The sequence below is a fragment of the Manis javanica genome, chromosome 2 (genome assembly GCF_040802235.1).
Source record: "Manis javanica isolate MJ-LG chromosome 2, MJ_LKY, whole genome shotgun sequence".
Taxonomy (NCBI): Eukaryota; Metazoa; Chordata; class Mammalia; order Pholidota; family Manidae; genus Manis; species Manis javanica.
The window spans coordinates 216,075,213-216,100,949 of record NC_133157.1 but is presented as its reverse complement, the minus strand read 5'-3'; the positions used below and the strand labels follow the sequence as shown (position 1 = coordinate 216,100,949).

The window sequence follows — 25,737 nt, the reverse complement described above, 5'->3', positions numbered from 1 at the left end:
GCTTTTTGAATTGCTTTTGAATTGGGGGATATAGTTAAGCATATTAAACCCAGGAAATAAATGACAAAATAATGTGCAAAGTTATATGAGACTAGAAACTTGACTGAGTTCCAAAAAAGGGGATGGGGGGCTAGAAGCGAGTCGGTGGGAAGAAGCCATCACACTGTCCTTGTGCTTTTCCTTTAGGACACAGGCCACGGTGGCAAAATGTAGGTGTCATTTTGGAAAGTGGTTCCTGATCAAAACGTATGAGGAGATTTTTACATGCATGGTCACAGTTGAAATTCACGATAACCCCACAGGCGATGAGTATTACTCATGCCCCCAGCCGCAGGAGAAACGGAGCGTGGGGTCCTGCTCTCAGGAGCCCTGCGCTGGTGCTGGGCCCTGCCGCGGCTCTGTGCTGACATCAGGCCCTTGGACTCTCAGGCTGACTCCTCGACTTCCTAGTCGTGTGATCTTGGTCCAAGGTGTCTCTTTTCTGGTACATGTACGCTGACATGTTTATTTATGTGACAGAACTTTGTGGACCATCCATGTCAACACATTCATTAAAGATCTACGTTGCACTAGGGGCTGAATTAAATTAAAATTATGCCTGGGAAGAATAAACTTGGATAAAGTTAAAAGAATTACACAAGTGCAAACAGCCGATCAACTTATTTTCGTGGTCCTGGCCTCTCTCTAATGAAAGCCAAACGGAGGGAGAAATTTGGCCTGGTGTTCCAATTTATTTAATTCCTGTTACCTAAAACTATAGAAAAACAGAGAGCTCCCTGCCATGAAGAAACTTAGCATATGAGGGTGAAGAGAAAACATGGCCCTCTTTTCCTCTCAACCTCTTCAGGGCCTGCAGTGGAAGCAGTCGTCAGGACTTCCCAGAGAAACAGCACCGACAGGATGTGTGTGGGTGTGTACATTGCACAAATCTGTAATTATGAAGGCTTGGAAGTCCCATATTTGCCATTTGCAAGCTAGAGACACAGGAGAGTCAGTGTTCTAACTCAGTCCAAGTCTGAAGGTCTGAGAACCAGGGAAGCCAATGGTGTATGTTCAGACCTTCAACAAACTGGTTGATGCCGATGCACATTGGGGAGAGCAATTTGCTTTACTGAATCCACTGATTCAAATGCTAATTCCACCTAGAAACACCCTGCAGACACACCCAGCAATAAAGTTTAATCAGATATCTGGATACCCCCTGATGTGGTCAAGTTGATAAATAAAATGAACCATCACAGTAGGTTTCATGCAATGGAGAACATAATGAAATACTGCCTTTTTTTTTTCATTGCTCTTTCATGATGGTCAGATTTGTCTCTGTAACTAGACTGCAGTTATCTTAAGGGCACAGACCTATAATTAAGTTTACATTTAACACTAACACTTACTTATTGGAAGGCCTTGCTACTCAGTGTGGTCCATGGACCCACAGTATTGGCATCACCCGGGAACTGAGCAGAAATGCAGAAACTAGGACCCAATCTCATATCTGCTTACTTGGAATCTGCAACACATGCCCATTAAAATGAGGTAAGTGCTCACCTTGAGAATGTTGTTAATATTTTGAGGATGTCAGCTGCACAAAACATTTCAATACTTTTGCGATATCTTTCGTGGAAAAAGGCAGCAAGAGGCAATAGGTGCCCCAATTTTGGCAACGACCAGGTCTTATACGTCCACATCCCTGACATCACCTAACACAACTATGGACAGAATTAAGTACAGCAGATTCTTGGTATTCATATAACAAATTTGCCTGAACCCTTTATTTATAACTAAACTTATAGATATTATTAATCCATATAGATATCAAAAATATATATGACTTCCTCTATAGTGTAACCATAAGGGAGTTGTCATGGAATTTATGAGGAATGTAGATTAGAGGTGCTCAAGGGCTGGTGGGGAAGAAGGGGTAGTTACTGCTTAATAGTTACCAAGTTTTTGATTGGGGTAATGAATAAGTCTTGGAAATAGTACTGATGATTGAATAACATTGTGAATGTAATTTAGCTAATGCCACTAAATTGCATACTTAAAATGGTTTACATAGAAATTCATATAAATACAGATACACACACACATCTATATAATAAATATATATAACTACAACAAACGTTAATTTCAAAAGACAGAGAGAGAGTTGCTTTGAGCCGGAAACACTGGGTTTAAGACAGTATTCGGCTGGGATCTGTAGGCCAGTATTCAGTAATGCTCAAATCCTGCCTCCCACCCATTCCTGTGAGGGTCCAAAGGGGGAAGGGATGCAAAATGGATAAACAAAAAAAGGGAGTATTTATTACAAGCTAATTGGCTGCTTACTATTCAAGAAGATTTAAAAAATGTCATTGGCCTTTCAAGGGAAGTGAAGAATGACAAAGTGGAGAGGAAGCAGTGACTGGGGACTGGTGAGGCCAACGGCAAAATCCAGCAGAGAGTGAAAGAGTCTGGCCAAGGGTAGGGAGACACTCCAGGTGAACGGCATGGAATGGGGCCAGGAAGTGCCCAGCATGCCTGGACTTGGCAAAGGTTGGAGAATTTACACAACGAGGCAATTTCATAAAAGAAAGTTACGGTCGTGATAAAGAATCGTGATTTTTGACCAAGATAAATCTCTACACATTTACTCTAGTCTAAAAATTATCTATTCCTTCACCCTTCAGTAGATGAGAGACTTTAGTCGTGGCACAATCTCTCCCAGTGAGATCTCTTGCTCTCTGAATCTCAGTCCCTTGCCCTCCACCATTTTGAGTTAAGTACCACGGCACGGGTGGCCATTGATTGCAAATTATTCATGAGAATCCATCATCCCTTTGTTCTGGTGTTTCTCACAGGATGCAAGACTTCACAGTTTAAAACCATCAGTACAGGACCTTAATAAATCTTATTAAAGAGTGGATCCTCCTTTGACTTTTATGTCACAGCCAACCATTTCTCTAGTCCTTTGAAATCTAGCAGTTGTTTGGCCAAAAACCAAAGGGCCAGAACAATTAGCAAATGCATGATTCTGGGCTCTGTTTATTTTTCTTTTGTGATGGGTAATCATGTGTTAGTTGAAGTGAAACTGTATGAGCCAATCACATGTTGGCTAAGCAAAACCACTGTTAAGATATTCAGAAGTCACAGCTGAAATGTGTGAAAATTCAAACATGTTGTCATTTACTCCTGAGACTAATGATTGCTATGGGTATAGTCTTTTCATACCAAAGAGATCACCGTCCTCCTTTCAGCAATAAATAATGGATTGTGTACCTAGGGGCAACCCACTGTGCTGGCTTGCCAAGAACTGAGAGGTTATCTGGACATGAGGTCTTCACTACGAACACTAACAGTACCAGCCACCTGGGACAAGTTGGACACCCACGCACGCACCTACTATGCACCACGAAGAAGTGTAGAAAGAAGTGAAATATGACGCTTTTCCTTAAAAACATTACAATAAAAGCAGAGGTATTTTTAACATCAATGTGCCTTTATCTTTGCATTTCCGTGTATATGACCTTCCCTGTCATCATCCAAAGGCACCCATCTGCCCTGGCAAGGAAGGAGCGGGGTGTGCATGATCAGGGCTCTTACAGCAAAAATGAAAGAGAAAGAAAGTACATTTGGTATTCAGTTTTTGAACAGAATTAAGAACAGAAAATAGAATTTTCAAGGCAATATTTTGAAAGTCATACTTTGTCAAGATACATAGTAGAGAGTCCTTAAGCACCAATTAACACACCAAGAATGAGACCTGGCTGCTATGAACACTGCTTTTTTTCTAGAAAGGCACACGGAGTGTTTAGGATATGACATGGTAGAAGTCCCACCTGACGGACAGGAAACTTGAACATCTTTCTGACCCAGTGGAGAAGGGAGAATAAGGTAGGGGAGAAGCAATCACAACCACATGCGATGGCTTCTACCGCCAGAATTGTAAAATGGAGGACTGGATAGTTTGAAGGCTTTGCCAGACATCCCTGGCATCCTGGCCACTGCCCAGCATGGGGTAGCCACACAGATCAGATTGGTGATTCAGCATAAATAGGCCGAGAAACAGCTGAAGTCAGCACTCCTGAGCCTCCCTCAGCCCTGCCTCACCCCCAGTGTGGAACGAACGCCAAAGTCTCTGCATTCCTGGCAGGGAAGTTGGAAGGCTGACTGCTCTGAGAACCCCAGCTGACCTTGCAAGGTCAAGAGGTAAAGTGGCAGAGCCACATGGACCACGGGAGCAGACTGCCTCCATGGGGGCAGGACAGACGGCATGCAGTGTATGAGAGAGAGAGAGAGAGAGAGAGACACAGAGAGAGACAGAGAGAGAGAGAAAGACAGAGAGAGACAAAGGGATAACAAACACCAAATTCACCAGCGGCAAGCGACCTGGAAGCCATTCCCAGCCTGCAAAGACACCCTTTGCCCACCGAGCCAAGACCTTTCCTGCAGCCACAAAAGCAGGGAAGTCCTTTTCCCCTGCCAGCAGCCACCCTTGGGAAGAAAGGGGGTCAGTGCTGAATGACTGAGCAGTCACCAAAGGGGACTGCTTCCAGGTCAAAGAGATCATCTTACTCAGAGGAGGCTTTGATATAACTCCCCAACCCCAGCCCGCCCTCCCGCTGTCTCCCAGCCTCCTGTCCTGCGTGCTGGGGGCTCATGTGGGCTTCATCGGTTACTGGAAACAAGGAAGTTCCTTTGTTTGCATATATAAGAAGTAGTGTGAGATTTTTTTTTGATCCCACCTCACAATTTGTAGGTCAAAAGGGACCCACAAAGGGCACACGAACAAATTGAAAAAGGGGGGGATGGGAATTATTTACCGCAGGTTATTTCATTACTTGGTGGGTGTGCCTTGAAAATAAAGGCACAGGACAGAAATGTTTTGAGGAAGAATTTTCTCAAGTGCTTATCACTTGAGAGGAGGGATTGTGTTGCTGGGTTGCTGGGGCAGAAGACCCCAAAATTTCATTGGTTCAGAACCGTAAACATTCATTTCTTGCTCTTGCCACATGACTGTTGAGGGTTGTTGGTCTCTGTCCGCCATGCTGCTCCGGAGACCCAGGCTAGTGAGACGGCTGCCATCGGCAACTTTGACGGTCGCTGTGCAAAGAGAAAAAGAGCTCAGAGGGGTCTCAAACCTGCAATTTAATACCTCAGCCCCAAGGGCCCGCAACCACTTCTACACGCCACTGATTGGCCGGTACCCCGTACCTCCACCCAAACGCAGCAGGCCAGGAAGCGCAACGCTACCGTGTGCCGGAAACATTTCGAAAAACACGAACAAAGTGAGAGTTTGCTAATTCCTTATGTCATGCTCTTTCAACATCACAGGATTCAAAGTCAAATTGGCTGCCTGCATAAACTTACTAATCGGTTAAAGTTTTAATCAGAAGCAGACAGTAAAGTACAATATTAATTACTAATCACATCATAAGACTACATTCTCTAAGGTCAAAATCTATGTTACATTTGTCTCTTTAATTTGTAGTGGATAGCATTTATCAATGAAGATTCTTTCCTATAAATAATATTAAGTCTATGTAAAAAGGAAATTGATTGGCTCACGGGATTAAAAAGACCTCACTTTCAGGTGAAGCTGTATCTAGGGCTCAAATGACACAATCAAGACAGTTTCGCTTTGTTTTTCAGCCCTGCCTTCATTCTCAGGAAGCTCTCCCCTTGAGGTCCCAGCAGTCCCTAGAGCTTCCATTTTTAGGCAGGGAGAAGACAGTCTGCTATCTGATAGTTAAAAGAAAAGCCCTCTAATTAAGTCATATACCCATTCCGGAACCAATCAGAGTAGCCAGTGTTGTGGATTATGTGGAGTGGCTTACACCAATCAGGGCTCAGTGCAAACGGTGGGGCGGGGCCTCAACAAAAATACATAATTTTTGTAGAACACTAGTATGTGCCAGGTATACCCTAATGACCCTATGTACTCACTTGACCCTGACAATAATCCTATAATTTTATCATCATCTTATGTCTTTATTATCTCCTTTTTAGAACAGAGAGACAGTTAAGAAAGTTTATATAAAGGGCTTATGTTTACACAGCTGGTAAGTAGTGGAACTAAAATTCTAACTCAGGCATTCTGACTTGGGAAACCACACATGTAACTCTCTGCAAAACTGCCCCCCATCCCAACTCTGTCACACCCAAACTCCTTTATTGGGAAATAAAGTGAGGAAGCAGGGTCTAGCTCCTGGAGAAGTAACAGCTTATGTCTACATGGTGTTCAATGAGTTACAGGATGGATGAAATCCAAACTATATCAAATTTCCACATAATAGTTATTATTATGCAAAATTGTATCATTTTTATTAACACCCTGATTGCCTAAACATCGGCATCTAGTCACACTATTTCCCTAGACATACTGCACAGATTTAAAAAACTGGGCCACTCGGTAATAAAAAGCAGACAATACCAGGCACCCAGGGACAGCCTTCTGCCCTCCCACGAGCATGCCCATTTTCTCACCAACCTCTCTGGCTCCTTTCTCTTACATCTCCAGGACTGTACTCACAAAGCCACTTGAGGCGAATTCACCCATGCATTTCTTCTCATTGGTCTCTTTAGAGAAGCGGCAAACTTTTGCCAGAGGTTTGTCCTCCCAGCAAACTTTCCCTTACATCTCTTTGGCCAAAATGGGTCACACGCTATCCCTTAGCCAGGCATTCACAGAGGGGATGGGGTGGACATGATTGGCTTAGATTCATCATGACTCATTTCTGGGCTGGGCACCAGGCACGCCCTTCCCAGAACGAGGTCACTTCCCAAAGCAAACCAGGCTTCTGTTGGAAAGGGAGGAAGGAGTGATGGCTGTGTGTAAGAAAGCCTCCATGTCTGCCACAGCCCACACCATGGCTGCTGCCACAGATCCCTGGGTACCAGCAGGCCAGGGCAATGCCCTTTGCCATTAACAGTGACTCCTTGGAGACTCCAGGGACTTGTGCCACCACCAGGTATCTCTCCTCTGTCACTCTCCCTGGTCTCCAAAAGTCCAACTTCCACTCGGGGCATCCTGGGGTACCACACTAAAGTCCCACTCCCCTCAGGTGCCCAGAGCCTCTCTAAGCAGCGAACACAAATTGCTTGCTCCTCATGTCCCTGGCACCATGATCGTGTATTAACCCCTACAGTACTATGGCCAGAAACTGATTATCCACATTTTCCAGGAGAAACTGAGGCTGTGAGGGTTAAGTAGATTACCCAGGATCATGCACTAAAAAGTGTTAGCATGTGGATTCTTATTCTTATTTACCATCCATCCTCCCAGGGCCATTATACTTGCAGGGAGAGGGCAAAAGAACTCTCTCTCCATTTGCAATTCCCTGATAGTTTGGTAGCAGAGCAGCTCTCCCAAGGGCTTCGATGTCTCCCACTTTCAGTGAAAACAATTCTTGCAATTTTTAACTTCCAGCTTGTATGTCTCCCTTGCACGTTCCCCAAGATTCCTCAGGCAGGAGGTAATGATAGTAAGTCAGAGTTTGAAGCCTAGACACAGTTCCATATTGGTTTCCAAGTCAGCCCTTCCCTCCGCTGCCTAGGGCTACGTTACAGGACCAACATCCCACCAGTTTCCTCCATTCTGTTTCCACTTCCATTTGAACGAGTTCGCCTGCGGGAAGCTCCTCAAACCTTCATGCAATACCTGCAGCCCCTCCGGCCTGATCTGACCAAGCACGTCGGGATTCCCCACAGTGGACCCTGCTTAGACTCAAGCTTGGACTCGCTTCATCCCGATCTTCAAGTCCCATTATTCCACTGGTAATAGTAACACGAATGCCTTACATTACTTTTTTCTAAAGTAGCATAATGCCCAGACAGAAAAAACAGCTACATAAAAACAACACCCTAAATGAAAAAAAAAGAAAAACATCCTAGAAGATGGTCCTATGATTTTCCTCAGCTGAACACAAGAATCTTAAGTGAAATTTTCAGAGAGGGTCTATCCAGTCTGTACCTTGGGAGGGGATCTGTGACTTAAGGTGTTATTAGTAACCCAGATAATAGTTGGATGCTCAGAGGCTTATGTAAAATTAACTCAGATCTCCTCTCTGATCTCTGATCCGTGTGCCTTTCCAGAGCTTTCTGCCATGAGCCCCTCTAGGCAGTGTCTGTATCTACATTTGCCGTCACCATTCAACCTGTCACTCAGACTCAACCCCTTATCCAGTTTCCATAAGATGCTCACTCCCAGCAGACATCTGTGAGTTTAATTGTTAATTGTTAATTTTTAACTAATTTAATATGTAAAGATTAATCACATTTAATATTAACTTCAATAATAAATAAATATTATTTAAATTCACTGAATATTTGTGAGTTACGGGATAGGATAGGATCAGAATACACCACTGAATTCCCCCGGCTGCCCTAACAAAATGCCACAGACTGGGTGGCTTAGACAACAGAAATTGATTTCTCACAGTTCTGGCGGCTGGGAAAGTCCAAAATCAGGGTGCCGGCATGGTGGGTTTCTGGTGAGGGCTCTTCTCCTGGCTGGCAGGCGGCCACCTCCTCACAGGGTCCTCACGTGGCCTTTCCTCTGTGCGCGCGTGACTGGGGACAAAGATTCTCTTCCTCTCACAAAGAACCTTTCCCTGGGGAACTGGCTGTCGTTCCGCGTCACCACAAGGTGGCAGTATCGGAGACCTCTGGCGCTGCCTTCCGGCTGTGAAAGCAATAATGGAAAAACAGTATAATAGTAAAACACAGCTACTAAATAACCGGCTTCCAGAACTCAAACATAATAAATATTTTCTCATAAAGCAGAACCTGCCAAGAGTGTTTGATCTGCTTTATAGCCGAGTATTACATAAAAAGGCAACTGAGCTGCTTGGTCATTTCAGAGCAGAGTTTGCACCAAGGAGGGAAGAAATGATTTGATTTACGTAGACAACGAAACGCAATGGTAGGAGTAAAGAAGAATCTGTAAGGGATGTAAAAATTAAAATAAAATATTTTTCATTTAATATCACAGCCTGTAAAAAGGAAAAAATGAGAATCAGAAATCTAAGCCCACTGTGTTTGGGAATCAACATATAAAAAAGCCCAGTATAAAAATACCTCTTTAATATATGGCATTAGATGTGCTACAGATGGTATCATTTGTTTACTGTGTATTAAATTAACAAGTATTTACCAGTGTTACTCATGTGCCATGACCAGGATTAAAAACAGTACATAGGAAAAAGAATGGCAGGATTGTGTCCCTGCAGAAGCATATGGGGGAGGGTTCATGAAGGCTTCTCTGGAGAGGTGACATTTTAGTGGATCCCAGAGCTGTTGGCCTGTCCTGGTGAGTGTCAAGTGGAAGCACAGAATGGGGCTTGGAGAGGTACTGAGAGAGGCAGGAAACTAGTCCTTACGGAGACAGCAAATGTCCAGAGGTGTGAATAACTGCATTTAATAACATCCTATCCAGAAGACAGGACAGGAAGTGTAGGGAAGTGGCCAGACGACCAAGCAAAGCTGTGTTTTGCCAATAGATCTTGCACATTATGAGCAACACAAATCACCAAAGCCTTTAAGCAAAGGATGAGACCAGGTTCATGCTGCAAAAGAGGTCCTCCAAGAGCACTGCGGAGGCTGACTGGGATAGAGACACTCTCTGGACCTATGGGTGGTCTTGAGACCTCCCAAACTGCACGGGTGGAGAAATGATGCTCACCGCCAACTAGAGACCCAGTTAGAATGATGATAATCATCATAGTGACCTGATACTGTACAAATAGGTTAAGAGAAATTACCTTTTATAATCCTCAAAATAACCTACCAATTAGGAAAAATTACTTCCACTTCATAGATGAGAGACGGACATTCATACGTGTGTCCCAACTGATAAATCAAGCACTTTGCAGTTACAATTCTAACCAGCTCACCCGACTTCAAAGCACATGGTTCCAACATCAGGCATATAATGGAGTAGAAGGATTAGTACTGTGAAAAATTAATAAGGTTTGGTTTGGCTTGGTTTGGTCTGCTCGTCCCCATATTTCCTTGTACCCTATGATCCTTACCCTCCCTGCATTTAAGCAACCAATCGAACACTCGCTGTTTATTGGCTCAGGGAAGAAAAGATCCAGAAGAATGCAGGCAAAACAAGGGTGCAACTTGGGGTTTCCAGTTTTTATAGCCTAAACCCTCCAGCACCCAGAAAAAGAGTTAGAAGAATGCACGGTGAGATTATGCTCTGGTCTCCCAGAGACCTCAGTAAGCTCACCTGGGCCAAGGTTAAGGACAGAAGAGGGGTGAAGGGGCCCAGGGAAGGGTGTGAAGCTGTTAAGCCCCCCCAAGAGGTTTAGGGAACCCAAGCGCAGGAGGAGTCCAGGGACCCCGTGCAGGGACAGCATGGAAACAGAAGAAACGCCGGCATGGCAGCTCTAGATGTGCCTGTGGCAGCCCACAGAGTCCCCCAGGCCTCTGGGTGTCATGGGAACAGCAGGCTGAGTCCAGAAATGGTATTTTTCTTTATGGCAGAGAGGGGTAACACTCTGTAGAATGTTGTAGAATGTTCTCCCTCCACAGGGAGCCAGAGGGCAAAAGGAGATTCAAGGTCAGGGATGAGAGGGGTCAGAGCAATGGACAAAGACAGGAAGGTCACATGTGGGGAAGACAACACTGAGGTCCAGTGCTCCTTCCACCCAGCACACCTCCCAGAGCTCAAACGCATGCCCGGGCAAAGCTGCTTAAATGGGCTGAAAGGACGTTTCTGCCACCTAGCCCTAACAGGCACTTCAGATCAACGCGAGGTTCCCTTGCAGAAACAGTTGGTTTTGGCATACCCAAGATCTTGGACCTAGGTTTGTACCTGCTGCATGTCTGAGGAGGGCAGGGTCTGCCCAAGGCATTCAGCACAGACTTGCAAAGAGTACTGCACGGTGCCACAGGACACTCGTTCTCGTCCCTGAGAGAGTTCATCTGCTTCCTCAGACGTGGTTCCCAGTGGCCTCTCTGGTGAGACATCATGGACACCTGCTGAGCCCAGTGATGGCAGCATGCTGAATTAGGAGGGATGAAGACAGCTTCTCAGAGGAGGGCTCCGAGGTTCTGGAAGAGCCCGGACTCGCATCAGGAGGCCTGGGGCTCCTGTCCAAGCTGTGCCTTGATCAGCAGTGACCTGGGACAAGCAATCGCCTTCTCCCGGCTCAGCTGCCTGTTTTAAAATAGAGACGATTGTTTCTTCACTGCTTTGTCACAGGAGAGAAGTGAGGAGGGAATGGGGTCAGGAACTGAAACGCTGCCGTGGGGACCAGAGGGCAGCTTGACACAGTCCCGCTGCCTTAGCCCTTCTTTTTTCCTGGCTTCTATTCGAGGTTTGGGGGCTGCGTCTTGCGTGTTGTAATATGTGCTCGCCTCCCTTGTGGGAGAATGTAAGACGTTTCCTGGCCCTAAAAGAGCCCTCCACCTCACAGCTCCCCTGCACAAAGCCCACCACGGGCTTCCTGGGGACACAGAGCAAGTTCCAAACCAAATGCCCCATGGGACCGGGCCCTGGGCCTCTCTCCAACCTCAGCACTTCATGTCCCTTTGCTCAGTCAGCTCCCCCATACGAGCATTCTTGCTGCTCTCAATGCTCAGTCTGCTCCTTCCTCAAGGCCTCTATCCTTGCTGTTCCACCTGCTAGGAATGCTTTTCCAGCAGGTTTTCTTTTCACACCTGCACACTTAGTTTCTTCAGGTCTCTGAGCAACATCAGTGCCAAAAGCTTCGCCCATTCCAGTCCCTTGCTTGGCAAACATCCTTCAGTTCTCAGCTTGAACACTGAGCCTGGCTACCTCTGACCCTCCTGTCTCCCCTCCACTCACCCACACACTCCCTCCGCCCCACCCACAGCCTGTATTGGAAACCCAGCCTTTGCAATTCAAGCACCGCAGGCTGCAGAACGACCCTGGACTTTAGAAAACAGCATCTCCCCTCTGTCCCACGGACTGCCGTTGTCCCTCGTCACCTTAGTCCCCCTTCGAACTATTCCCTGCTCACAGCTTTCCTGGGGGATTTTCATACTTTCAAAGGCACAAGTTTAAAAAGAGTAATGGCAGCCAGTAGGTGCTGGGTATCTCAGAAAAAAGTCCAGCTTCCTCAGCTCTCTGGCTAGCTCTGAAAATCACATTTGTTCACTGGGCTCTCGATTTCTCAACTTGTAGAAACAAAGGGTTTCAACTATAGGATCCCTAACAATTCTTCCAGTTTGGACAATTCCTTTACAATCTGAATGCAACCAAACGTTTAGCTCTTTATTTACAATATTTTCTTGTCCCTCCATGCCACTTAGGAGTAAATCTGGAGTCACCTGTACCTTTCACACAATAAAGACCTAGAAAGGAAGACGGGTAAGTGACTGAGAGGGAAGCTGCCCCAATTTATTCAATAATCTCGGCCTGATATTGCTTTTCCAACCATGTGACTAGAGGCCATTTCTGTAGCCCAGACCATTTTCTTTGCCTCCAGGTTCCATGAAACAAAAGAATTTTCCTTAGGCTAACTAAGTTAGGGAAGGACTTGGATTTCAGACAGCATATGGCTCCATTTGAAAGACTTTCCTATTGTTTTTGGAAGCCCTAAGAAAACTAAGCATATACTCAACTTTCTTTTTAATAGTCTCATGATAATGAGTCAGTTTATAGTGTGTTTTGAACTGAGTTTTACATTCCTGCGGGCTTGAAACTGGTTAAACTCCACTTCCAGAGTGACTCTGATTCCTAAAAACCAGGAGCCCCGAGCCTCCCGGGCCTGAGGCGGCTCCGTCCTGACTCACCACAGTGACCTGGGGTAAACCTGGCTTCCCGAGTGCAGAGCTAAGCACATCACATACTCTGTGTCAGTTAACCCTCTCCCTGTGCCAGGTACCGTAGCTGCATGACCAGCCACCCCAAAATGTAGTGGCCCCAAAACATTAATTTGCTGCAGAATTGCAGTACAGAGCAGGGCTCACAGGCTAGCAGGGAAGACAGCCATGCAAGGAGGAATTTCAAATTTAAGGTAAATAAGATAATGCACATAAAATGCATGTCATGATACTTGGCACATGTAAAGCTCTCAATCAACGTCAGCTACTGTTACTATGAATATAAATACCAAGGGAAAGGGAAGGAAGGATGCCATGGAGCACAGATAAGGACAGACAGCCCAATCTTGGAGGCGTCACATGTATTCCCCACGCTGGGCTATTTGCACTTTAACTCATGTTGTATTCATTTTAGAGCATCCTTTTGGGTAGACCCAGGGAACAGTTCCAGGTAGAAAGTCCAGGGATGAGAGGACATGAATCCCATCAAGGAGGATTCCTAAGAGAACTAGTAACATTAAGTGAGTATCCATTATGAATTTCATTTGCCTGCTTATAAAAGTCACCAGAAATAATACTGCATTTTTTTTGCTTGTTTTTTCAATCTCAGGAAAAGAAGCCTAAGTATAAGTGTAATAGCTTTGTACACATTAGGGACCCAAGCTCCTTATATCTTTCTGCTCTGCCAACCTTAGGACTGACTTCTGTTCTCAAGGTTGCCTCATATTTTTAAATAGCTGCTGCAGTCCCAGCCATCACATCTCCATTCTAGTCAGAAAGTGGGAAGAAACCAGGAATGCGGGAGGGAAGGGAAAAATCAGCTATTTGCCCCCTTTTAGGAATATTTTTGGACATCCTACCCAACAATTCTTGTTTATAACTCTTGGTTACATTGTTCCACTAATTTGAAAGGGAATTGGGGAAATGCAGTCTTTAATTAAGAACATAGCACTCCTGAATAAAATATGGGTTCTGTTTCTAAGGAAGACATGAGGCTAGATATTGGGTAGACAATCAGAAGACCCTGGTGCAAGGACCATAGCATCTATCTCTACATACTTCATGGGAGGACAAAATTAGGAGTCAGGTTTCAGCTTAATCCAGGGAAGAACATCTTTATTTTCAGAGTTCACCAAACTATGGGGGGCTGTCTCTTGTGATAGAGAGATCCCCCTTATCAGAATATTCACACAGAGCCTGAATGTAAGCTTAATGGAAGGCTGTGGCAAGGATTTGAGTTTTCAGGAATAGGGCTGGGCTTGAGGAGTACCAAGATTCTCTTTCTAATTGTGAAATGGAAGATCTGTCCCCTGTTAAAAGAATGTCAGGTGTCCTCCAGCTAGGAGAAGAGGTATTCCAGAAGAGCAGGGGCGCCCTGACAGAGAGCCTGGGAGTCCCCGGGCATGCCATGAAACATGCTGCCTGTGAAGCTGAGCAACAGAGGCAGCCATGTTTTCCATCTGCTTATTTCTTAAATTATATTTAAACTTTAAAGATATAAACTGTATCAAAGAAGAGTTAGGTAGCTCCAGGAAAGGGAAACCAGGAAAATAAAAACCAGGTATATTCTCTTTGGTAGGAGTCTGACAGCACTGATAGAAAAAGGATGATTTTGGAGTCAAGTATTCCACACTTCAAATGCAACGTCGACCAGCTACCAGCTCTATTAGCCTGGTGCAGTCATTCAATTCCTCTGAGCCACAGTTCCCTTATCTGTAAAGTGGTAAAGATAGTCACTACCTTGAAGAGTCAGTGTGACAATTACTTTTTAAAAAAGGCATTGAAGGGACATAGCACATAGATATTTAATATATAATACAACATCAAGAAATTATGATTTCCTTTCTTCTTTCTCACCATCTGTCCAAACCACTGTAAACATTTAGAGTGTTTTACTCTAATCTTTATTTTGTTTATAGGTTTAATACTATTATAAAGTTTTTTTTACATTCTGTATTTTATTTAGTACCTGTCATAATTATTTTGTTAACGCAGATTTCATAAACATAAGGTTCGTGGCTGTGTAATGTTCTAGCTAGTGGATATATCAGAACTAATTTGCTGTTGGTAATATATTTCACCCACATTTATATAGAGAGACGAACATTTTGTGAATAAGTCCTTTTTTTTCATTTTGGATCATTCCTTTTGGATATATTTTCAGAGGAGAAATCATTGTACCAAAGAGTAAAAATAATTTAAAGCCTTTGATATATACTGCCAAATTCCTTTCCAATAGTTCATTTTTATATATGAGCTGGCTTCATAATTAAGTTTCTGTCTGTTACTCCTCATAAACTGTGGCCTGCTTGATGACAGATGCTTCATGTTTTCATCTTGTAACCCCATCCACCGTTACAGGGTATATTTTAGTAAATATTTATTTAATGAATAAAAATGACCATGCCTATTCACATTTCCATCCATGTAATAATGCCTGCTTCATTACATCCTCCTCTTAACTGATTATACATACACAAGGGGGAAAGGGGGCAGTGTATCCAGAGGACACATTCCTAAATATATGGCTTTCATGGCGTTTCCAGGGCTCCTGAGCTATTTCAAAACTTATAAAGGCTGGCAAAACCCAAATTTCTAATTTCTCATTCGCTATCTATCCTTCCTAACTTGCATGAACACTTAGCAAAAATATGTATTTAGAAGCAGTCTTTGACTACTAACAAAAGCACTGAGCTTTCTGATAACTGCTTTATTTTGGTTTCTATGTGTGCAACAAATACCAATTTGTCTCAATCTGTTTATATCAGTCTCTGTTGCCGTGGAACTCACCTCAAAACTTAGTAACTTAAAAAAGCAACTACTTCCTTAGTTCATGGTTCTTGGAGTAGGTAATGCTTAGCCTGGAAGGTCTTCTGGTCTTAGACAGGTCATCCGGTCTTGACCAAGCCTACCTGTGGATAGTTAGTTACCTGGTCCGCTCCTGGCTTGGCTGACAACTGGCAGGGAGGCTCACCTCTCCCTCTACCAGCTAGCCTCACCTTGCTTACATGGCACACGGAAGGGAAGTAGGGAGTGGAAGCACACACTTCCGCTTGAGACCTCAGCTCAGATGCAGCGCACCGTCACTTTCCCTGCATTCTATTAGCCAAACCATGTCACGAGGCCAGCCCAGAGTCAAGGCACGAGGGGGCGGACTCCACCACTTAGACAAAAGGGCTGCAGAGCCCCACTGCACAGAATGGAGATGCAGGAAAGGAAAGAATAAAGAATTTAGCCACGTTCTCTTTGCAACTGACCGGCGTTTCCCCCCAGTGCTAGGATGAATTGGTCTATGAAGTGGGGTTACTTAATCTTGTCCAAGGAACTCGAACATTATTTTTCTCTCATCATTTATACAGGGCTTCAGAGATTTAAAATATTTAAAACCGTGTCACCTTGGCTTGTTTTTGTGTCGCCAGCCCTTTAGGCAGGTTGGATAAGGGCCATCAATTTTTAGATGGAAGATGCGTCTCCAGGAAGCTCAGCTGATGGAGAAGCAGGTAGATGCATCCATTCCCCGAGGCCTCTGCTGCTCTGTGTCCTCAGCACAGAGGAAGTTGTTTACGCCCTTCCAATTCCATTCATTTCTAAACTGCACTGTATTGTTCAGAAATATGTTTTAAAGGTTAGGGTGGAATAAAATTAGAAGAGAAGCTGTCACCAGTCCATTTTCACCTACTTCTGGCAGTGGTGTTTTGAGTCAGGCTCTACGGCAACATCAATAGCCTGGGTTTGTGCCTAGAGCTCGCAGAATCCTCCAACAGGCCCAGCTTTGCTCACTCCAGCTTGGGGTCCATGAAATGTGATTTCAGGAGGCACCACCCTGCAAACCCTGCTTGCCTGAAATTCCCCTAAGGGAATACCAAGCCATTCCTTTCACAGTGAGAAATCTGTTTTAAAATGTAAACCACTGGGACATTAATTCTTATTGCAACAATTATATAATACAGTATATAATTATGCATCTATATACGATATGCATATTCCTTTAACAGGAGACACAGACAATGAGAAAACTGTTTTAAGGTATAAATGAATAGGACTTGAATCATTGTTAACTTATAATTATTATTGTACTAACTATATATATTATAAAATTTTATACTTCTGTATATATTTATGTATATAATATGTATAGATTATGTGACTGTAATATAATATTACATAAACTATTATATAATTATAAAACATAAAAATTCTGATATGATAATTTAAGGATAATGAATCTTTTAATCGGCAAAATATATGAAACACTGGATATCAGGCAGGGAAGGACAGTGATCCCCAAGAGATGGGAAACAAATGAGGTGAGCCCCACAATTGCCCCTGGATATTGACTTTGCCTGGGAAAGGATTCTGTGCTTGATTAGTGATGTCTGACCTGGGCTCAGGCAGGGCCAGTAGCAGCCCTCAAGCCCACATTGCCCATTCCCCTTGATTGTTAAAATCTTTGGCGTGTCCACAGCTTATTCTCCTACCCAGTTCCAGATTCTGACTTTCAGGACATTTCACTTTATATCAGTACTACTTTGTCTTGGGCAATGCAGAAAACATCTCACAGGTGCTGTATCACTTACTTCTCATAATTGTCCAGAACATCAGTCAGCACACTTTCTGCTTCAGGTAAAAGAAACCCTGATTCAAATTCAGCTCCTCAACATCATCAAGGACTTGGGATCATCCTGTCTTTCTCGTCTGTCGCCCTCTGCTGGTCAGCCTTGTATCTTGCGGTCCAAGCCGACTGCTACATGTCCAGACATCCACCCGTATGGACACAAAATGTTCCTAGAGGAGACACCATTCCTGTGGCCTTTTCCTAACCACCCTGTGGATGCCAAGTAGCACGGCATCCCCTCAAACCGGCCTCTGACTCCAAGCCGGCACTGGTTTTACCATTCCAAGCAGACGTTCAGATGCTCCCGCCTTAGCTAATGACCGAGGCGATTTGTTGACTCACTTTCAGCAGGGAATTCAAAATAGTAATTACCAGGTTTGACTTCTCCCGAAGAGAAAGTTTAAATTTAGCTTCTACCTGCAGATCTCCTCTGTGACTTTGGAGTAAATCTATTCAACATCACATAGAAAACACTAATCGTGCCACATAGTTGGAAATAAACTAATTATACTGTTTTGCTGCTGCAAATGCTAGAACATTCCTAATTACAGGGCCTGAGGAACACATATTTTGTTTATGACCATGACAGAGAGTGCAGCATGGCAGGGCAGGTCTTCAAGCTGGCTGCCCTTGGCAAAGGGGTCATCCTTGTTTGAGCTGGCAATTTATTCAGATGACGAAGCAGTGTCCTGCTTGTGCCCTGCTGCAGCATAAAACCAAGCAAAAGCAAACACAAAAAATGAATTAAATGATTAAATGCCTATCAGGACCCAAGTGCTACAGCCAGCACTTGAGAGATGATATAGATGATAAGACCTAGTGGTCGGGAACCCAGACGCTGGCACCACCCTGTCTGGGTTTGACCCCTGGCTCTGGCCCTTGGTAGTTGTGGCATCTTGGCCAAGTCATTAACTTTATGCCTCATTCTCCTCATCTGTGAAATGGGAATAACAAAATAACATGATCTCTCTAACAGTGTGAAGCACTTAGAATTGTCTGTGGCACACACTAAGTGCTGGGTACTATTTCATCTTGTCATCTCACTTATTTGAAGGTTTCTAATGTTCCTGTAGGATGGATGGAATTAGGATACTAGCAGCTACACCCTGCAGCTGTTAACGAGGGCAATAGGAGATCATTGGGAAATACGCAATTAATGGTTGCAAAAATCAGGCCCAGTGAGGGGACAGAAGCCAAATGAGTAAGTGACTTTGCAGGTCCCCCGGGCAAGCTGGCTCTCCTGCTCCACAGTCTCCCCCCCCCCCTGGACACACTGTCCCCATCAGCTCTACTCCGGGCTCCTCACTCCTCCCTCATACCCACCAGTGGCCGCCTGTTGTGCTGAGAGCCCATTACACTGAGGATCCCATTACAGGCTGCAGGAAGCACCTGCCCGTGGCCGTCTCCCTGACCTCGTCTCCTGCGGCCCCTCCTGTTGCCCATTCTGCTCCTCGGTCTGTGGCCCTTTCTCTCCTTCCTACATGGTCAAATTCATTCTCAACTTAGGACCTTTGCCCTGGCTCTTCCCTCTTCCCCATCTTTTCACTGTGGATTCCCTCCTCTTATTCAGAACTCAGGTTAAATGTCATCTCTTTGAAGATGTCTTTCCTGGCCACACACTCTAAAGTAACCATTAGTCATGAGTTAATGTGAAAGCTTCATTTTAATAAGTCGAATGTACTTAATACCACTGAACTGCGTCCTTAAAAATGACCAAGATGGTAAATATTATGCTATGTGTATTTACCACAATGAAAAAAAAACACTTTTTTAAAATAAGACTGACTTCTTTCCTGTTGCACGGTCCCCCTCTTTCCCGCTCCTGCTTGCTCTGATGAAGCCAGGTGCCGTGCCATGAGCTGCCCTCTGGGGAGGTCCCTGGGCGAAGAGCAGAAGCCCTCCACCAGCAGCCTGAGGGGACCTGACTCCTGCCCCCCCCCGCCGCGTGGGTGAGATGGGCAGCAGGCCCGCCCTCGCTTGAGAGACACTGTAATTGCAGCCAAGGAGAGGCCTTGAGCCTGAGGATCCCACAGGCCACAGCCGGTGCCTGACCACAGAAACTCCGAGATGATGAACGCCAGTTGATTTATACCGCTGAGTTTATAAGGCTGGGGGATCTGTTACATGGCAAAGTGATATTGGTTAGCTCATCTGTGGGTAAAACAATGGCAGCAGAGCACCCAGCCCTACCCTGGTCCAGCACCTAAGAAGGTCCTGATCGCTTCCTCCTCCACACACCTCCCCACCATGGACCAGGGGTCCAGGAGGCCAAGGGAACATGCCCACCCTATGTTCCAGGCACACAGACTCCAGTGTTCCCCACCCAAACATCCCGGGGCCTGCCTCCTGAGTCTAAGGGGCCTTGCGCTTCTGAGGACAGACCATTCCATTATGAGCACGCCCTTAAGCCCTTAAGGACACTATTGGGGGCTGGGGGGCAGCTTGGGCCTGGATATGTGAGTCGTGGAGCCCACAGTGTCTCGTCGCCTCATAGTCTGAAGCCTATGGTTTGGTGTCTCCATTAATACTCTTGTAATCTTAGACCCTAGAAATCTTAGAGGCAGCCCTGAGTAGAGATAATGAAATTTGGGGACTGAATGGGATCGTTGATGTGTCCGTAGGTATTGCAGAGCATAGCGCACAATGAGTGATCAATAAATCACAGCTCTCCTCCTCCCCCAGCTTTCCTATGACCAGTACAGGAAATCGAGGCCTCACTGTATTTAACAGAGAGATCAGCTTTCCTCCCAGAGCATCCCTGCCTGACAGCTCTGGGTCTTCAGGGGTGGCCTGGGGGACATTTACAGCTCTGCTATGGGAAGCTCCCATCAGCAACCCTTGAACACACACTTTCTGTGGTTTTTAGGAAAAAAAAGAGCAAGGTGTAGGTCAGCCCACTGGGGCCCTCTGCCCTGGCTGGAGGGCCTGATGGGAATTTGGGCAATGATATTAGAATTTCTTATCAGGAAGCCAGAAGAAGAGGGAAAGTCCTGGGTTCCTAGGGAAATAGAAACATGCTGCTTTACATTCAAGTTGTTATTTATTCAGCAAATATGTTTTGAAAAAGTATGGCTGAGAGATAACAGTTGTCTCTTCCTCTCTAGTTAGTGCAAGAAAAATCTGAGCTCAAGTACTGGGCTTTGACTCTCATTAGCTGCTGGGCAAGTGAGCCAATCTCTCTAAGCCTCAGTGTCTCCGTCTGTAAAATGAGGGCTAAGAATAGTTTCTGTCACACACAAGGCAATGTGAGGAATCAAAGGAGTACCCATAAAGCATGCTTAGGACAGCTCAAACTCCCCATCTGGAAATGGGGATCAAAACCACTACAAACTCTGAGGCCTGTTGTGTGAATGATTAGGTCCGTGTTCCCTTCCTCCAGCACCTGCCACCCAGAAAGGGTCTGCCAAGTTAGATGGTGACCCTACAGAAGGTAGGAAGGTAGGAATGTGGCATTATTAGGGAAAGGGGTTTTTTGCAAATGTAATTAAGTTAAGAATTTCAAGATTTCATCCTGCATAAGGGTGAGCCCTAAAGCCAATGACAGGTGTCCTTAGAGGCGAAGGGCAGAAGCCACACAGAGAAGAAGGCCCTGAAGGAAAAGCAAAGATTGAAGTCACAGAGCTCCAGCCAAGGAAGACATTGCATTGTGCACCAGAAGGTGGCAGATGCAGGGACGGATCCTCCCCTAGAAACTTCAGAGGGAACAAGTTGCAGCCAACACCTTGATTTCAGACTTCTGGCCTCCAGAACTTATAAGGCAATAATTTCTGTTATTTTAAACCATCAAGTTTGGCGTAAGCACTCACAGTATCCTTAGGAAAATACAAAGGGCTTAAGGAAAGTATAGCACCACTTTTATCTGTTGCTTTGCTTTGCCCACGAGGGTTGGAAAACCTTCCACCATCTAAGGAGTGCAAACTTCTGAGAGGTGCCCGGGCTGGGACACAAACGCAAAGCTCCGTCTGGAGTCACCTAGGTGGCTGCATCCGCCCTGCCTCATCCCCTTCTGCTGGGTGGGGCTCCATCCTGTGGCCGCCTTCATGCCAGGGCCTCCGAGGCTGGCAGTGCAGCCCAAGCCTGGAAATTCCAGGCCACAGCATGAAGGGAATCGTTGTCAGCGAGATCCCAGATTGTTTTGTTGCATACATTTTGCAATATGACAAGTAGGCGTCCAAACTATGCTCCAGGAGGGGTGAGCAAGACATTTTCCAGAAGCCTACTTGGCAGCCTGAGTCACTGCACTGAATCAAATGCTAGTCTCGTTTTTGCTTCACTCCTCCTGTCATGTGATGCTGTGTCACTCAGGATGCGGAGCACCACCTGAGCGCCACCAGGAGGATAAAAACCTGCTCTCAGCGGGGTTGGAAGCATCTGCTGGATTCTATTGGCTTATTTTGGATTTTCCCACATGACATCATAATGACCACTCTATTCCTACAATCATAAAAATAACAACAATCAATAGCTATTGGGTACATGCCCTGTGTGAGGAACTGCACTAAGGCATTTATGTGCAATCCCTTCTTTTATCTCCACAGTAATCGTATGACGTGAGAATTAACATTATTATCTCTGTTACAGAGAAGCTACCTGAAGACAAAGGAGGGTAAGCAATTTGCCCAAGATTTCATTTGGAGGAAGTGTCAGAGGTAGGCTTCCAGCTCTCATCTGCCTGTCCGTAAAGCTGGAGATGGGAGCCCTGCACGCCCCTTCGTGTCATGTTCTCCGGGGACTGGGATAAGGACCGCAGTGCCCCCACTCCCAGAGAGTGACCGCTTCTCTGCAGAGCGGACACCCTCGAACTGGCCGTTCCAGAAAGGAGGTGAGTGGGTAAGACGACTCAAATGCGGGGAACATGGAGCTTGAACAGAACGATTACAACAGGGTGAGTTAAGTTTTCTCCTGTTCCCATCCTTTTTCTGGAACACAGCGAGTATAGATGCTGAAAAGGAAGTCTTTTGTCATGTAACTCAGGGCTAGGAAAGAGATTGACATTCTTCTGGCACAATATGGTAAAAAAGAAATGTTAGCAATAGGTTAACATTTGTAAGGTGACAGATGTAACAGAGCCTAGATTACTCCAAGGGCCTCTTCCTTCCCTTTCTACGATTTAGACTTGGCTATAGACTGTCCACTCAGCGTTCAGTCTTCCGTGTCTTTCCTTCCCACCCGAGCTCAGGTGTTCTTCCATCTCTCCCACGTTAGACTGAGTGGGAGGTGACCTCACTCCCAGCTCCGGGGAGGGGCTTGATGGACCGAAGGGTAACCCTGTTCCCTCTGCTAGAGACTGGTTTAGAAGTACTCATGCCCCAATCCTAGCCAAGGGAGCAGGAGGGTCTTCTGGTACCTTGGTGGCTTCTGGGAAAGATGTCTTTGCTTGTAGGAAAGAGCCAAAGGAAAAAATGAGCCCCCTCTTCCGCTAGATCCTACAGGGCCCTGATACGATGCTCAGAATTGCTGCCACCATTTTGTCACCAACCTGAGTCAGAACCCAGCTGATGGTGGCAGAACAGAGAGCCAGAGAGAAACTGATCCCGAACGCCATTGTTGAACGGTGGATCCCACGAGCTTTGGATCGGCCCTGCCCCCTGGAATTCCTGATACGCCAGGTAATGAATTTCCTATTGTTTAAGCCAGTTTGAGTCAGGGTTTTGTTCCTGCCACCAAACATTCTGAGGCAGACAGAATTCAAAGCTGACCCTCCTCCCCCAGCCAGCAGCTGAACCTAAGGCCACTGAGAACCGCCACCAACCCCTTCCAAAGGCCGCACACAGGGTGGGAAGGGATGCAGGCAGGGGTAGAATACAAGAGGTTGAGAGGACTGAGGAATTGCGGGGAATGGGGACAAGGAACAAAGGCACAAGGGAGAGGATCCGTCTGGGCCACCTAAGTGGAGTAGACACATGGTCAGCATGTGCTCAGGAGGCTAGAATTAAGATTCCATATCCATCAGCAAGTTAATAAGCTAGAAAAACTGTAGCTTCTCCTCCAGTATAAACTAGAGCTGCCCCCACTAAATTGGCACCATCCTCTTTACTAGGAATGTGTTGGACCATAATGTACAAACCTAAAGTAAAGAATGGACTGCATATTCTCCATAGGTCCATTTGTGCTTCCCTGGCCAATATTTCCCATTCTTTTGTAGACCACATCACCCTCTCTCCCACAAAATACAGTATGTTGCTGGAATTACAGATCATTGGCCCCAGCAGTCTTAAAAGGCTGACTAATCTTACGCTCTTATGTTTTCCTCCTGGAAAGGAGAAGCAGTTTCCCTGAGGCAAAGCAGGTTTGTGGCTGAGCCAAGACTGAAATGCAGGTCTCCAATCCTCCTAGCCGGCGTCTCCCCACTACACACATCCCCCAGCCTCAAGCTTATACCAAGAAATTGTCAATAGATCTGAACAGCCAGAACAGTTTTCAATAAATAAACTTGAGAAGTGCTGCATTCAATGAATCACATTGAAGATGTTTCTGTACTACAGGAATGTCTCACACTGTTTGTGATGTATGTTTATCTATTTGCCAGTAATGCTCTGTGAATCTCTAAAACCTACATGTATACCCTCTTTCTCAAATCTGGTGGACCATAGAATCTTTCTTTCTCCCAGAACGTCTGAAAGGAATTGTGTTCTACAAATTCCATTTCAGCAAATGTGCGATGTGGGCCTTTCTCCCTGAAAAGGCAACAAGGTCAAAAGTTGAAAAGAAGCAGAGAAACGATGGATAGCTGAATAATCAGACAGATGGATGGATGGATGGATGGATGGATGGATGGATGGGTGGATGGACGGGTGGGTGGATGGATGGATGGGTGGGTGGGATGGATGGATGGATGGATGGATGGATGGATGGATGGATGGATGGGTGGGTGGGTGGATGGACAGGTGGGTGGATGGAGGGGGGGGGGGGTGGGATGGATGGATGGATGGATGGATGGATGGATGGATGGATGGATGGATGGATGGATGGATGGATGGGTGGATGGACGGGTGGGTGGATGGATGGATGGGTGGGTGGACGGGTGGGTGGATGGATGAGTGGGTGGGGGGGATGGATGGATGGATGGATGGATGGGTGGAAGGACGGGTGGGTGGATGGATGGGTGGGCAGGCGGGATGGATGGATGGATGGATGGGATGGATGGATGGATGGATGGATGGATGGGTGGGTGGATGGATGGATGGGTGGGTGGACGGGTGGGTGGATGGATGGATGGGTGGGCGGGCGGGATGGATGGATGGATGGATGGGTGGATGGACGGGTGGGTGGATGGATGGGTGGGCGGGCGGGATGGATGGATGGATGGATGGGATGGATGGATGGATGGATGGATGGGTGGGTGGATGGATGGATGGGTGGGTGGACGGGTGGGTGGATGGATGAGTGGGTGGGCAGGATGGATGGATGGATGGATGGATGGATGGATGGATGGATGGGTGGATGGATGGGATGGATGGATGGATGGATGGATGGATGGATGGATGGATGGATGGATGGATGGGTGGATGGACGGGTGGGTGGATGGATGAGTGGGTGGGCGGGATGGATGGATGGATGGATGGATGGATGGATGGGTGGGTGGGATGGATGGATGGATAGATAAAGACAACATAATTTAAGCCCCTGACCTAAAGCAGACTTGTTAAATGGACTAATACTTTCTTCCTCTTAAGCTAGCTTGAGTTGTACATTAGTCAAGTTTCTTTTCATTGTTGTTGCTGTGATAATAATGCTTAACAAACAATCCTCAAATTTCAGTGACTTTCTTCCACAAATATTTATACTACACTCTCAGGCCAGCTGGACCAGGCTGGTCCCTGGCTTCTGGGTACGTTCAGGTCTTCATTTGTTTTCATCCAGGACCGAGACTGATGGAGCAAAGGCTCTTGGGTGCATCTTCTACTCATGGTGGAAAGGAATTCCAGGCAGCTGGGGCAAGTCTGTCTCTTAAGACCTCAGCTTCAAACTGCCATTTCCAGCCACATTCCATTAGCCTAAGCAAGTCTTATTGTCAAGGCCCAAAATCAATAGGGACAGAAAACTACACTTTGCTCACAGGTAAACGAAGATAAGAACAGGCAGGAAAAGAATCATGGGCAAATAAGAAATGCCACCAGAAATTATTTCTTCTACCACTTACAACCCAAATAGTCCTAAAATTCAATCTACTGATTAATTTGTGGGTTCTTACTTTGTAAGGTAACTTTAAGCTACAGAATCCTTTATAGCTAGACAAAGTCAGGTGTTTTAGCCTCCTTGACTGATCCTCACTCTTAGGATGTTCCTGTCTTCTCTGCTCATTCTTATTTCATCCTTCTCTTTGGATTTGATATAAATTATTTTCC

The 25,737-nt window shown here is 45.7% G+C and overlaps 1 long non-coding RNA gene across 1 annotated transcript; it reads left to right on the top strand.

The window, feature by feature from the left end:
- Window positions 1–21,864: 21,864 nt before the first annotated feature.
- Window positions 21,865–23,837, top strand: LOC140845470 (uncharacterized). Its single transcript, XR_012124242.1, has 3 exons — window positions 21,865–22,211; window positions 22,813–22,998; window positions 23,651–23,837. It is a non-coding gene; the product is annotated as an uncharacterized lncRNA (long non-coding RNA).
- The last annotated feature ends 1,900 nt before the right edge of the window (window positions 23,838–25,737 follow it).